Raw genomic sequence first — 16,043 nt, 5'->3', positions numbered from 1 at the left:
TGAGGTCATTTTTGATAGGTACCTTTAGTTCCTTTTCGAGTGGTAGCAGTATGCTTCACAAAAATAAATCACAAATTGCAGATATTTCTTATTCTTCTTTCTCTGAAGGAAATCTGACAATTTGTATTTTGTATCTGAAGATCTTGTTGGCAGTCAAATAAAAAAGGTAAGTCCCATGGACTAGAACTCCACCATCTCAGAGTTGTGTCTGAGTCTCACACTCAGATTCGTTATTATAGTAAAATGTAGCTCTCGTGGGAAGTCAAGCATGCAAAGGGAGAAAAAAAGAGATGCCCCAGCCCTGGAGGTGTTCAAGGCCAGGCTGGGTGGGGCTTTGGGCAACCTGGTCTGGTGGGAGGTGTCCCTGCCCATGGCAGGGGGTTGGAACTGGGTGGTCCTTAAGGTCCCTTCCAACCCAAACCATTCTGTGACTGTGATTCCATAGGTGAGTAAGACCAATCTCCCTGAGTGTTTTAAACACCAAATCATTTGAAGGCCTCCTTCCTTAACTGGGCACCGGTGAAGATGACTTAGCTGTTACATGTACTGTTGCTGACCTTTTCTCAGAGCGCAGTTAGCCTCCCCTGTTACACAGAGTTTCTATTTTGAATATAAACTGGGATTTGTACACCTACTAAAGAGACACCTCTACCCACGGCTGCTTTGGGAGATGTCCTCTCATCCCTCGGCTTGGAAGGACCTCTGGTGCGCAAGCACCTGGCAGGGAGAGGCTGGATGAGACGCTGAACAGGTGTAGGAGGGCAGGCAAACGCGCATTTGGACAGCTGGAGACCAGATGGTCCTTCCTATAAAACTATTTCCTATCTGCAGCCAAGTGTGGATAATACCAGGCGTGTCACAGAGGCCTGCTGTGCTCCGCAGACTATGTGAGGAGAGAGAGCGGGGTAACGCTAAGCTGGATTTGAGCAGCGATTGTGTGTGCTTCACGGGAAGCCAGAAAGCACAGCAGTACAAGGATGCAAGGGAAGCTGAGTTACTTCCCCGTATTTTTGATAAATAAGGGGGGAGAATGAGGTGACTGGAGCATTAAGGTAGCAAGCTGTGTCCCCATACCTGAGATAACCCTTTGTGTGAGTGTTTGTTACTAAGCAGTGACAATACTGACGTACCTGTGCATTGAAATGCCTCGTATTGTCTCTTTTCTGGACCGTGTCCTCATATACTTCGGGGTGGCAGAGAAAAAAAAATGATAGCTACCACTACGAGCAGCTTCGTTGTGATGGGGCAGCCGGGCAGCAGAGCAGATGGCAGGGGTGAGTCGCGAAGCGGGCATCCACTGGGGTTCACAACGAGCCCGTGGGGACACCTCTGTGCCCACCCTGGGGCACGCGGAGCGGTCGCTGCGCCCTCAGCAGGAGGGGAGGCAGGAGGTGGTTTTCCGATCCTGGGCTGATCTGCGACGGGCAGTGGAACCAGAAGCCCAGCAAACACGGTTCTGTCTCCGGAGCCCTGCCTCCATTCCCGAGTGGCAAGGTCACCAAGTCCAGCTGACCTCCCCTCTGGGCCTTTTCCGTGCGGCAGCAAGCCCTGTGCTCCTGGGCTGGCAGGGACCTGAACTACTGATAGTCCTGCGCACCCTTCGTGCCTGGTCTTCAGGAGAAAATGGAAAACTTACTTGTTTTATACCATAATAAAAATTGCAATTCTTATCTCTTCTGTCTCTGCTTTGACGCAGTCCCAGGGTTTTCGCTGTCACAACAGTGTATGTGCGTTTTTCTCTCAGTTTATGGGAACGAATAAGGTTTGTGTCATTTCAGAGTGTGTTGAAACTGATAGCAGAGCAGCACTGCTGATGGTGCTTGCTTTATTTTAGACCACACTGGCATTGGAAAACACAAAGTTAGTTTTTTATCCATGAGCAGAGGAATGAACATTTGCTTCTGGTGTTTGGAAGAAAACTAATGCGCAGATTTTCATCATTTGCAGATTGCTGGGAGAGAAATGATAAGGTACAGCCTGCTCTGTAGGAAATTCTCATGGAACGTAATTTGGGAATAGCAGCTTTGTAGTCCACAGAACCCTTTCCAAGTGCTCTTCTGTACGCCAACAGCCAGATCTATTCAGAGAATTTCAGAAGTGGTCTGGATTTCACACTGTTCCTGGATGCACAACAAACTTCTTCTAAGCCTGTGTTGATGATTTTCTTTTTTTTTTTTTTTTTAAATTTAGGCTATCTCCAAATTGCCTTCTCAGAGCCAGTTCCAGCACGAATACACTGCTTTGCTAGCCTCAAGGACAGGAGGCCCAGACTTACCAGGAGATTTACCGTGAGAAGGGCGACCAAGCTGGTGAGGGGTCTGGAGAACAAGTCTTACGAGGAGCGGCTGAGGGAGCTGGGATTGTTCAGCCTGGAGAAGAGGAGGCTCAGGGGCGACCTTATCGCTCTCTACAGTTACCTTAAAGGAGGCTGTAGAGAGGTGGGGGTTGGTCTGTTCTCCCACGTGCCTGGTGACAGGACGAGGGGGAATGGGCGAAAGTTGCGACAGGGGAGTTTTAGGTTGGATGTTAGGAAGTAATTCTTTACCGAAAGGGTTATTAAGCATTGGAACAGGCTGCCCAGGGAGGTGGTGGAGTCACCATCCCTGGAGGTCTTTAAAAGACGTTTAGATGTAGAGCTTAGCAATATGGTTTAGTGGAGTACTTAGTGTTAGGTCGGAGGTTGGACTCGATGATCTTGGGGTCTCTTCCAACCTAGAAATCTGTGATACTGTGATACTGTGTGAGTCCTGAGAAGGACTCTGTGTACTGGAGACTGGCCACTGAAGCCTCGGTAATTTAACGTTGCTGGGTATGCAGGGGTTATTGTTACTCACCCCATGAGCAGTAGAACGCACTGCAGCGAAGCAGGGCTGGCACAAAAAAGAACAAGTTCTGTGGGAAGCCACTCTTAATACAACTTAATTTCCTATGAGCAGTAAGAAAAGTACAGTATGACCTAGTACATCACCAAATGTCACAGCTTCCTCTCTCGCACAACTCCTATGCTGCATCCAATCCCAAACTCATCATCTCTTCCTGTCGCCTCTCTCCCAGCACTGTTAGCTCTCTACCCCCATTCCTTGGCTGCGGGCTAGGCAAACCCAAGCGTATCATCTGCAGAACAGGTGAGTCACCGTGCTTCCCCGCTGTCCCACGTAGATAACCTACAGCCTCACCGAGCAGCGTCCCAATGCTGTCCTCTGCAGGGGCAGCCGGGGTCTGTAGGTTGTCCTGTCAGCTACCCGAGTGCTCTCAGCCACCCTGTAGGCAGCAATTTGGACTCCGAGCATTTTCCACTGAGTACAGGCATCCTGTTTTCCTGTGGCAAGACAAAATGTGTGTGTTGTTCCTCTCCATGGAAGGAAATTATTTCACTAACAGCCTCCTACACACAGCTGAAATTGAAAACCGTAACCATTTCTAGAATATGAATATCTACATACATTGCCATAGCCTAATGCAGAAGTGTTTGCAGCTTTCATCCCTGTGTGGGAGGTTGTCACTTCATGAAACCATTTCACAATGCATCAAAACTCGATAGCTACAAATTATAAGGAAATATTTTATGTAGTAAAACTACAGCTAATAGTTTTTCTTTTGGAGCTTGGCTAGTTTATACATATTTTAGATCATTTTGAAAACTGAAAAAGTTGCTGAAGTAGAAAGCAAATGCTGATGTCTTATCTCCACTCCTGAGAAGCTGTTTACCAGATGCACGTTTTTTTGCAGTCATGAAAGAGGAATCCTGATGGGAGACGCCAAATCGTAAGACACCATGATAACACCTGCTGGAAGTATACCCCAAATCCAGCTAGGCCAGCAACCTTCATCTGATTGATAAAAGTATTGCCAGGCGCTTTGGCAGAAGCCCCCTCCTTACAGGCATTGTGGGATGATAGTGGGACATTTTCCTGATTCCCTCTTCCAGAGAGCTTACCATGGTCTTAAGAGTTTAGCTTTTAAGCACATTCAACTTTTCAGCATGGTTCTCTTCAAGGCCCCATGTTCCTCAAACAGGCCTACACCTTGTACACAAAATAAATTGACAAGAGACAGAACTAATATACAAAGGTATAAATCAGCTTTGGAAAAGATTTAAGGAACCATTTGCTGAGCTTCCTTGAATTGTTTCTTACAGTTTATCTTTTAATGCTCTGATTAGTTGAGATGCCTTGATTGTTTCCTAAGTAAAAAAGTCAATAAAAAGATAAACATCATTAAAGAAAGTAATACAGAGAATACATTTAAGATACTATAGACCTGATCAACTGTAATGTTTCTACTGACTTTAACAGATGTGAGACTGAATTCAATGTGAATAAAGATATTTTTTCCTCTTTGCAAATATTCAACTGAAGCTGAAAGAAGGCATGTTGGAGTTTTCCATTTGTAACAGTAATGTCATTATTCTTTGAGAGCATAATTTGAAATGCTGTCAGATGCAGTTAATATTTCTCAGTGGAGAAACATCTGGTTATATCAGGTATATCTGGGTAAATCTTTTGCTTAGTTTTGCTTTCAAAATTTACACTTACAGGTGAACACTTACTTTTGCATGTTCATATGGGGGCTCAGTCCTATTCATGCTGTTTTTCTAACTTTTCTTTCCACATGAAATTCTAATAAAAACAGCATCTAATTTTCATGACCAATATCCTGCCCTCCAATCACATGCACCAAAACCAGAGGTTGTTCTTGATTTCTTCCCAGGTATGTGTAGTTCACTGTATCCCCAGACATTAAAAAACAATTCTTGGCCAAATATAAGTCATACTTCTTACTCCTCTTACCCACATCTCACTTGTCTTACCCAGCTGAGGCTCGTGCAGCTCCTGTACCTCTTGTTGTTTGCTGTCCTATTTGTGGGCTGTATTGTTGTCCTGCAGCGGTCACAGAACTGGCACAAAATGCTCCATTTGCATCATCACTAAACAATGGGAAGAATTTGGAAAACACATGAGCCTAATAGCTGGTAATCAGAGTTTTCTCAGTTTATGCACAACAGTACTCAGAGTACTCTGTCATACAAACTAAACTACATGCCAGTTGTGGCTGAAGGGTGTTTAAGAACAAGAGGAGCAAGGAAGAGTGCAAGAAGAATGAAGAATGTGTAAATGAAAGAACTTCTTTGGAAACGTATCTGTATACACACCACTTCTCCCTACAGATGCTTTCTCGTTTAATGTCTGTTGATGTGTAAGGGTCACAATTCAAATATAATATATTAATGTATTTTACATCTCCGAAGAACTGTACTGGTATTAATACTCTCAGACACCAATATGAGAGATTTTTAAAGGCAAAGAAATGTGGACACTCTGAAGTAGACTGAGAAAGTATCAGAGCAAAAACTGAAGTGCTGAAGTCCCATTCTCTTTTTGCCACATGTCCATCGTTACATTAACATTAATGGGTCTGCCCTCTTCCTCAAGGAGCAGAACTTCGGAGAAATTATTGTTCTAAACCCTTACAGTGTGAAGAAAGGATTCTTTTAGTTGCATGTTCAAGACAATGCAAGCTGAAATACATGAAGAGAATCGATGATGAAAGCAAACATCTTGGCGTGGTGACAGATAAAGTCAACAAGTTTCCACAACCGGAGACACGTGAACAAAACCTGAGATGGCACTGTTCAGCCAGGTGAGGGTCAACCTGTTTGTGAAGGAGCCTGGGAAGGTCTGTTTCAGAGACTTCCCAACAGCAAACATGTGTAGGCTACTACATGAAGCACCAGGGCATGTGTCTGAAAAAACTATGTGACTGAGCGACACCAAAGGCCACACGGGGAGAGAAACCTGGGAGAAGACCAGTAACTGCATCTCCGCATCAGTTACACTGAGGTAGAAACAGACACATGGTGTCCTCAAGAAAGTGACCTCTTGGAAGCAACAGATAAAACCACTCTATAGCATGTATGTCACAGTCGAGTTGTCGATAGTGTGTGGGTCCTTTGTCAGTTCTTATGTTCTCAGAACAAGTATCTCTGCATGTGACTTGAATAAAACTTATTCTCAAAAGGAGCAATCTCATCAACGCTTATGCAACACCTTAGGCTCTTTTAGCCACTTTAGAGTAATTCTTTTCTTTAACACTCATTTTTTTTCTCAGTTTTTACCCTTCCTGTAGATTTATTTTTGTGTCAAGGCTTCATTAACATTAAATTCAGGTTACTTGAAGGAGGAAAAACTCAGTTGCTTCTTAATTTCCATTTACTACCAAGTCCTTCAAGTCTGTAATAACAGCCAATATTTTTTCGTAGTGTTTATTCTAAAAACATTTTCATTCAAACAAATTGTATCTATGAAAGCTGTTTATCTTTGAAAATTTACAGGAAAAGTGTTAGACTCCTCACAGCAATTATTCACTAATAATAAGGCTTCAAATTCTACCAACTGTGTAGATTTCATCTGATCTATTTTTAAACATTTTCCTTTGTGCACATCCTCCGCTGGCTCTGCAGTCTTCGCTCTGGATTTCTGAGTGGCTAGAACTTCCGAAACTTCATCAAATACTGCTGGCTACAAACCAGCTTTTTACTACAGGGTCCTGCAGCCTCCTCCCAGATACTTACCTTGGAGGGTTAAGGACTTGTGCACATGAGGTATTTTCAGTCTCAGCCAGAAGTGGGATCAGAAATCAAAAAAACTTATTTTACAGTGCTGCTGCTCTGATAGGTATATTTGGGAGCTGTGATTCCAGGAGGAGTCATACAATTCTGTGTTTGGGACTGCTTGGTGCCTTAAAGGGTCAACGAAGTAAGACAGCTGCTCTCAAGTGCAGAAAGCAAGTGCTTCTTTAAACCTCAAAATCCGTGCCATTTTCTAAAAATACATACAAAGCAGGTAGGTATTTCAGGAAGAACACATGAGCACAAAGCAAAGGCTTTCACCTTAATCCAAGCTCCAGGGATGCGAGACGTAATATGTTCTTTAGCACTTTGCTTCTATAAATCAGAATTAACTTTTTAAAGGAGGCCAGTACATTATCCTCATCTTACAAAAGGGAAAACTAAGCCATTGGAGGTGGAGTAACTTGGCCAAAAACAGACCTGGGTCTGCCTGTATTGGATCAGACCCATTTCATCCAGGCAAAAATGCAATCTCTGACTACATCTGCTAGACACATCAGAGAAAAGTACAAGAAAACCCACATTACGTGTGCTGAGCAATCTGCCTGTTTACTATGTTGTGTGGGGCAGAAGTGAGGTTGATGCAATTGGTACCAGTAAGTTATGCCTTCAGTCCAAAAAAAATAAGCATCAGTAAATTTGTTTTTCTTTCCTTTTATATGATACAAATAGGTAATAGAAGCGGGTGATACGAAAAAAAAAAAAAAAAGATAAAAAGGCTCAGTTATTGTAGTTTTAAATTACACCATCAACGTCACGTAAACCACCCTGAAATCAGAGAGCCACTTACAGAGCTTCGTTAATGTGTTATATCTCTGAAAGCGGCAGCTCAAAGGACATGAAACCTAGTCTTTATTGAAATGCAAAGTGAGAAAATAGCAAAGAATATAAGGAACTTGTATAACACAGACATGGGTAAATTTCAATATTGCTGTGACACCCAAGGAAATTTGCTCCTTGGTTATGTGAGGCACAGCCAATGAAATTCATCTGAAACCAGAGGAAGCTGTGGATTGTTTGCAATGTTTTCACTTACGGGTGGCTTCAGAACCATCAGGGAGACAGAAAAACCCACTGCTGATCTTGAGAGATTTCATGGAAAACAATCCCAAACTAGAAATGAAACTAAATATTAACATCTGCGTCTGATCAAACTAAAAAACACCCTCTTCCATGTCCAACAGCACACTTCCATCAGTACAATGCAGTCCAGTTTTATTTTGCATTTTTCCATTGGTTAAAAGCCATACCATCACCATCGTTCTCCACTGACTGGGCTGAAGGGGTTCAGAAGCACATCTCTGCACTCCACTTTGGATTTCTACTGAGTAGCGTGTCAAAGGGATGCAAATAAGCCACATCCCTATTTACATACTTGAATGATTATCTGAATTTAAGACCCGCTGGAGTTAGGTAAGAACGAAGATTTGTTGGAACTATACATTTTTACTTAATTAACATAAAATGCTCATGGATTTTAAGTGAACTATTGTTAATTCACATTTCAAAATGTCAAAACTATTAAAAGCCTATGGCTAGGGCTTATCCTGTCTACTTCAGAACAAAAAGTCTTCTGACATTAAACAGCTGTCATGGACATGAATGCTCCAAGCTTGTATATTAAAGACAATTCCCAAGAGACTGCGTGGTGCTGAGAACGCACAGAGATGACGGCTGACCTTGGGTGTGTCATTTAAACTGAAGATTCAGAGATGATTTCACATCATCAGAGCTGTAAGGACAACATTGCTCATTACAAACCATCCTTTAAAGAACAAATTATTATGTCCTGCCTAGCACTAGACTATTATTAAATGCGCTGCATAAGCAAAACAACATTTCAATAGAGCTCTCAGTCCAAATTATGCTGACACATGAAGTATTCAAGTGTTATGTTGGACACCTTATTTCAACAACATGCATGTTCCAAGTTGTTCCTGCAACTCATCCAGTTAAGAAAAGCCCCTTCCGCACAGCATGCATGAACGCAAGCAGGGTCTACCAATGTCATAAAGCCATTAGCGTGAAGCAGCAGTTGTTAGAACATCACTTACAGTTTTTCCTGCCTTTCCCACAATAGGAAAGGTCCATACCACTCTGAACAACAGGCCCTGAACTGCACTTTCAAGGAACAGGAGCAGTCAGTTCTACTGCTCAATGCGCTTATTTCTGCCTTCACAGTACCAGGTACTGACATTTTTTTTAAAAACTCAGTGTTTGTTAAACAATGATCCCCCTTAGCAGACTTAACATCACATAGAATACATACTTACATCAACTTTTGAAAGTCTAGAATCTCAGCTTTCTTTTTTATTCACTACTTCATCACATTCAGTAACACGCTTCCTTCTTTGCAGGAGAGCTCCCCCGAAGACCTGCAGTGCATTCTGGAACTCTGCATGGGAGTAGAGCCTGAAAATAGACCGTCGTTCTGCACTTCAAAGGCTCTAGAATCATCTGGCAGACAGTGACATTAAAGAACACAAAATGAAGATTCAGAAGCAAGAGACGAGTTACGGAAAGCACATCTTAATCTTGCAGTCAAACAAATGGACATTGTGTAGAACATTTTTAGAAATCACACAGGTCTTGTCTGGGAACCTTTAACGGTCTTTCTTATTAGTACAAACTGTCTTAAATCTGTCCCGTGATTTTTATATGATCTTTTTTCTTTTTCTTCCCTGTAATTTCTGCACCCATTAGCTAGCTGGACCTTTTGTTCTATAACCTTTTCTGCTCAATTCCTAAGTTAAAAGATCATTTCATATTCAGTGAAGTCAATGCACGGATTTCAATGTATGTCTCAGAACCGTACACTTTTCTTCAAGAAAAAGAAATATGCTTTCCAGATAAAATGTCAGAATGAAATAAACACAGAAACAATGTGCCTTTGGGGAGTAAGAAAACACTCCAGGGCTGATTATACTTGCCAGAACATTGAACATGGACCCATCGGATTGATTAAGTCTGTCATAACAGCAAATCATTAAGCCGTAAAAGAGAAAATTCAATGTATTTTCTAGAGATAGAAGTCTATTTTTAAAAAATCAAAGCAATATTGGTTTTAGCCAATCCTTGTTGCTTTACTGTACTAACACTTTGAGCAGGACTTTGACATCAAAGATGCTGTAGTAACAAAAGTACAGACATCTCAACATTAATTTTTCTTTTTTATTATATGACATCTATCTGGACCCGTGTCAGTAAAGATGAACACGCCAGGCGTGCTGTAACCAGTGCCATGCATCAAAACATGGAAAGGAAAAAACTGTGAGGGAAAAAGACCAACGCATATTCTGTATGGGGAGAAAAACTCTTGTTGAAAAGCAGCTAGGAGGGGTTTTCCACAAAAACTTCCCTTCTCTGTGAAAATATGATCTGGAGAGAATTCCAGCACTGCCTTAAAGTGGAGCAGTAGAAAAACTGAGGCAAGCAAAGTGAGCTGAGGGAATCCCAGTCAGATGCCTCTCCAGAGAAATCCTGTTCTCTCCCACATCCCCAAGGGACACACAGACCTTCCAGAGCTGCAAATTCTTGGAATGAGAGCTCACATTCTCCCGACGTTACGCTTTCTGTGCAGTGTAGCTCGGCTTTACATTGTACACAAAACAAGGGAAACAACCCAGGAACCATCACAGACTTATTCGTGCTTCGAGAGGCAGTCACCCAGCTGCCAGACATAGACACAACATGGTGAACACATCCAAGCGCGTTTCTGAAGCGATCAGTCACAGAGGGCTGAAGGAAGAGGCTTTTTCATTTCTTGAGAATCCACTGAGTGAAAAAAACACGTTCTCCTGCAGATAGGAGCTCAGCTTGCGAGTGTTAAGGACATTCTTTTATTGATAAAAGACTCACTGCTCACTAAAAATATCCAGCTTTTGAAGTAGAAATGATACTTCTCCAGCATCTCTGGACTTCAGAGAAATTCAGAAACCAGTATGATTTGCATAGCCAAGGCTATGACCCAACCACTTCAGCCTCCCCCAGTAAGAAATTATCTTGAAGGAGAAAGCAAAGTGAAAGTACTTCAAATGTATCTCCTTAACATTTTCACTTCTTTGAGGACGATTATACTCTAATACTAAGACAAAACAGGTAGCATTGGCAGGAGCACTGCAAATGTTCAAGCAGGTAAGATCTAGCACGCAATTATTAATTGTTCCTTGTTGAAAAGATTAACACTGGTTTATTTACACTAATATTTAAAGAGTGCTACAGAAAATAGTAGGAAAAACATACTGCTACAGAGGCAGATCTGTGTATAGAGAGATTCTTTTGGTAGCAACAGTCTGAAGCTCGTGGTTCATCAGCTGGTTTTCAACCTGTGCTCTCCACAAGTTCGTGATTTCAGAGGGCTGAAAAAGTGTGCTACATGAATCACAGCTTCTACTGTTAAGGAACTAACACTGAGATTTGTTCCACGTGAAGCCAAAATGAAAAGCTTTCCCAGCTTTAGGGTCAATCCTGTAGTTTACTGAGTCAACAAAATGTTTTTAAGCTCTAAGACTACCTATTGCACATGAAGGAGTAATTACAATGGAGCTCAGCTGTCTCACTATGTTTTCTTTTCATATTTCTCCCTCATCTTTCAAATGTATGATTTTGCAACCAATTTTACATCTGATTGTTGCTCTTCTTCTTGGCTAGCTATCAAGGGCTGCTGATACCTAAGACTGGTATTCTTATCCTAAAAGCCCGAGTGAGCCAAATGCATGACTCACAAAGTTTCATCTAATAGTCTCTCTTTTTGAGCTTCTCTTCAAAAATCCCTATCTTAGAATGGAAATGAAAAGGCTCAGGCTGAAACATACACATAGCTTTCAACAGCTGAAAATACACAGGGAGCTTGGGAAGCGCAAAGCATTTCATTTTTAAGATCTCTTCTTGCTTTGGAACCGTGTGGAGCTTCCATTTCGTTATATTGAACACCCACACTATTCTGCACAACATTCCACACAAGAATACAGTGGCCAAATATATGCAGTAGTTTAAGTTATAATTGCATACATGCTTATTAGCTGTACAGTAATGATTTTTTTTTTCTGAGCTTACACAATTTATGACTGACAGCAAAGCTCATTAAAATGTATTTAGTCATTTGCATCCGTCTACTTAATTCATAGTTTCCTGCCAGGTACTCATTTGTATTTACAATTACAATGCAGATTTACTAATAACTCTCAAGAACACAAGATTGTTTGTGATGTGTCACCATGTGCTGGCATGTCACTAAACGATGCCACTTAGTAAGAGATGGAGATCCCTTTCTAGTTTTAACAATTTCCGTCTTAATTTTTGGAAATCTTTAGATTTCAGTGTATTTCAAACGCTCGGCACCTACAGAAATCAGACGGCATTATGTGTGATACCATAATGTCCGTAATTGCATTCAGTATCAGGTGCTTGTTCTCTGTGCATAGACGTAAATGAAGAACCAAGAAACTGGAAGGAAAATTTATTACCTCTAATATCTCATCTCTCCAGTCAAGCTGCTGTACAGAAACACAAAGTCACTGAAAATACTGCCTCCCCTATAAATCTTGCTTATTTTATACCTTTTAACCACCTCAGGCATGACACTATTACTGCTTGCTTCATGGGGCAGGCATTAAGTGCTGAAACTATGGGGCCAACAAGTAACTCATGCGGCTCCTGGGGCAGGTGTTTAATGGTTATAGATCAGACTTCCAATTGCAGTGATCATGCAGGGCTGCCAAACATTTAATACCCTTTTTGGGGAAGAAGTGAGATGAACTTGTTGTTCTACTACTATATTCGTACTGTATTCAGCTGTAGTTCAGACAGTCTTGTCCTAATAAATTTTGCATTGCATCATTGCATAAGGAATTTCTTTCCATATCAATACCTTATGTACGGTTAAAATTTTGTGAAGCATAAATTAATGCAAGTAGTATGTTAAATATATGTATAGTTTGTGTTAACATTTTAATGTTAGCATTGAAAAGGTTTATCGAAGCAGAATTAAAATTGAGCTTTGAAAACTAAACTTTCTGATTTTCAAAGGCTGGGTTTATATTATTATTATTATTATTAAATACTGCTTTTTAACACTTTGTTGAATTTGTTTACAGAATTATGTTTTTGTTTATAAGCAAAGAAGGAAAGTAACAAAATCCCCTGGTATAGGTTTAGATGCCTTTGTACAGCTGTTACTTCATTTTCCATGAATTTACTATTGCTTCCTTTCTTTTTTGTCTGAAGATACCAGAAGTAGAGCTGGGCAGGAATTTTCCTAAATGAAGTACATTGCTGGAAAATTGTTGATTAAAAACAACACTGATAATTCGTCTCTTAAATGACCAACTTCTGTACACTCAGGTACAAGACAGTCGCCCTCCCTACCCTTTACAGCCAATGGGGAGATGCAAATGATCCAGCAAGTGGTTCGCCTCCTCCTAACGCAGGCTCTTCCAGATGGTAATTCACCTCACCGCAGTTAGACGCCTGTCTCAGAAGAAGACAAATCACCTTCTGGAACGTCCGTTTCTCTCCACTGACTATAAAGGGTGGCTAGCTCACTGCTAAATAAAGATTTCCTTAAGCACCTCAAATTTGTGAAAGAAATTCCATCTGAAGTGCCTTAGTGGAGTCTATGCTATAGTGAAGTCTATGTGCTTTTAGAACATAGTGGTTCATATTTTGGGTACTGCCTTTCTCTGACAGCCACGGGCTGCAGCTACCATGTTATCTGAGTCCGTGGGCATCCCAGACCCTGCAGCCTGAGGAGCCATCTTCAGAGCGCCGAGTTTCAGGAACATTACTGAAATGTCCATTTCCCAGAAAGACACAGATCTCTCCTTTCCTTTCCTTTTTCCTTTTTCTTTTCTTTTCTGCCAGAAGAGCATGAAAATGTCTGAAGCAGTGAGGTTTCTTATGAATCAGAAATTCTCAAATTCAAAAACTCTGTAATTGGAACCCTGTTTATTTCTGGACTTTGATATTTGCAGATGAGACATTAGGAAACCACAGCTATTTTAACACCTGGTTTCATTTCAGTTAATAACTTTGCACCTGATACATTCTCCGCCATTAAGTCAAATTTATGCTAATACCATCCTGATTAGCAAATACTATTTAAAGTTGGTTTATGTGGAGATTTCTGAATAAAGTAGGTATCTAGACTTGGTGAATTTCAGCCAGGAAGATTATATATTCAGTGAACATCAGCTATCAGATTATAAAACAACATGAGCTTCAGAAGTTGCCCATAAGTATCCCTGCAGAACAGCGGTGTTGCCTACAGGATGACAAGTAGGAACAGCTAGGGAGAAGCTTTTTTCATGCAAGGTCGATCTGTGCTTTTTTACTGAACACAACGAAATCTCTAGCACCAGGGATGGCAGAACTCCAGTATTTGAGTTACTTCATGGAAAATTCACTTAGCCACGTGAAACCCACTCGCTTTGGAAGATACAGGTCTTCAAACACCTGAGTATGTCCTTTAACAATTCCAAAACTGGATTGTATAGGCTGTGCTCTGCAGGGCTTTACGAAAGGTGAAGCAAAGGGCATCAAGCTGACAGGCTCAGCGAGACAGCTGCCTATCTTCTCCTTCTGAAGGAGCCCTAGGTGGTGACATCTCTGGCCTCTATGCACTACATTTCACTGCAGACCTTAGCTTTTTCTAAAATCCATACCATATCCTGAAAGACATTTTCCCTTTTATTTTCCTTCTGAAAAATGCTTCTGGTGGTAACTTTGCTTTTCTTTAGGGTCTAGGAAAAGCAGCAAAGGCACAGAGGGGATATCCTTTCATCTTCTTTACATTCATTTAAGCTCTTAGGGAAATACCTAATAATGCATTTACAGCATGCTGTTTTCAAAGCGCTACCTATTAAAATATTAATAACTTACTCATCTCAGTCTCCTAGGGAAGCAGGAAATTTTATATTTCCACTACTTTATACAAAGCATGGTAAGTATATTGAAGGAAAGGATAATTTTGCGAGCTGAACACAAGAAGGACATCTTAATGCTTGACAGTTAGAGGAGGATATCCCATACCAAGCCACTCAAGCATGCATGCAAAGTTGGAGCTAGTCCCAGGAAATAAACAATTGGGACATCTGGGTTTAAGGCACTAAGGCCAAAGCACAGACTAAACAAATACACTTACTCTTCACTTCTGTAATTTTTTCAAACACAGAAACTGGATCAATAGCCACTTTTCATGGTAAGTATCCCTGTATTCATTTTAGGATCAGAGAAGCTGATGCACATTAAGTTAAGCCGATTGCTTAACTTGACACCTTCTGGCAGCGCAGCAGATGTTTTCACAGCATATGTAATGTACAGGTCGAGTTTGTCACAAGACGTAAAAGCAAGTACTATTTTCTTCTAAAATGGCAGTGCTGCTGCCACAGTCCTTTGATATAAGAACACAAGAAGAACTTACCAAGAATATGAAATGCAAGCTCGTTTCCTTTCCTCTCTGAGGGCATTTGTGCCCACAGTCCTCGCCCTTCTGAAAAGCGTTCTGTTCCCCAGAGCCCTGGGATGAAGGCGAGGGGCAGAGGTATGTCCTCTGCCCTTCTAGCTGGAGCTGTTTTTCTCTACAAAAGACACAGTAATTAAAGATACTTTGGGCTAGAAAAGAACAATTTTATGCTCGTAGGTAAAATACTCAGCTGGAACTGTTTAATGTCATGTTTAAACAGCTAGGACTATTGCACCCCAATAACCACGTCCCTAGCAAAGCACAACTAACACCAAGCTGCCGTTAGTTTTATGATCTTTCTGGTGCAGTACATCTTTGGATTCAGGCACTGCAGCAAGGCAGCTGTAGGATGCTAATGCATCTCTTGGCCTCATGCATCGGTACCAGGTATGCAGCCTCGTACCCAATACCAGGGCGCTCTGCGTGTCTTTATTTATTTGAGGGAGATCTAAACGCGGCCTTCCATGTTAGATACCAACCTAACTGCTCAATATTGTGATAAGCACTTTCTCAGTTCTTTCTGTTGTAAGTCTTCCAAGTTTAGGGGATAATTAATTAACCATCGGAGTTGAGCAGAAGAAAGACAGGAGTTTAACCGCTGAGGGAGAAGAGACCTGAATTCCCATCTGCCTCACTGAAGTGTTTTATAGGCTATATATATAGGCTCTAGCTCTTTCCAGAAGAGTTGGATTAGGGGAAAAAAATAACAACAAAAAAAAAAAAGGAAAAAAACAAAAAGCTTGGAAGAGGCTGACAAAAGGGCCGATACTGACGGACGGCCGGCACAGATCGAGGCGAGGGGACGCGACACAAAATGGCGGCGGGCAGGCGGCACCGCCACGCGGTACGGAGGGGCGGCAAGGGACGGAGCCTTCCTCCTCCTCCTCCTCCTCCTCCCCCCCTCTCTACTCTTCCTCCTCTTCCTCCTCCTCGCCCGGTCCCCGTGCCCATCCC

General features: G+C 41.7%; 1 long non-coding RNA gene across 2 annotated transcripts; it reads right to left on the bottom strand.

Moving 5' to 3' along the window:
• Positions 1-726: 726 nt before the first annotated feature.
• LOC106030375 (uncharacterized) lies at positions 727-16,036 on the bottom strand. 2 transcript variants are annotated; one of them, XR_001203708.3, is made up of 5 exons: positions 15,569-16,036; positions 15,048-15,204; positions 8,902-9,085; positions 4,811-4,927; positions 727-3,319 (listed from the first exon to the last, which is right to left on the bottom strand). It is a non-coding gene; the product is annotated as an uncharacterized lncRNA (long non-coding RNA). The 2 variants fall into 2 exon arrangements; XR_001203706.3 differs by lacking the exons at positions 727-3,319; positions 4,811-4,927 and adding an exon at positions 7,354-8,360.
• Positions 16,037-16,043: the final 7 nt, after the last annotated feature.

Source organism: Anser cygnoides, chromosome 3, assembly GCF_040182565.1.
Source record: "Anser cygnoides isolate HZ-2024a breed goose chromosome 3, Taihu_goose_T2T_genome, whole genome shotgun sequence".
NCBI lineage: Eukaryota > Metazoa > Chordata > Aves > Anseriformes > Anatidae > Anser > Anser cygnoides.
The sequence above is the reverse complement of the archived record's forward strand: the minus strand, read 5'-3'. Positions and strand labels throughout refer to the sequence as shown.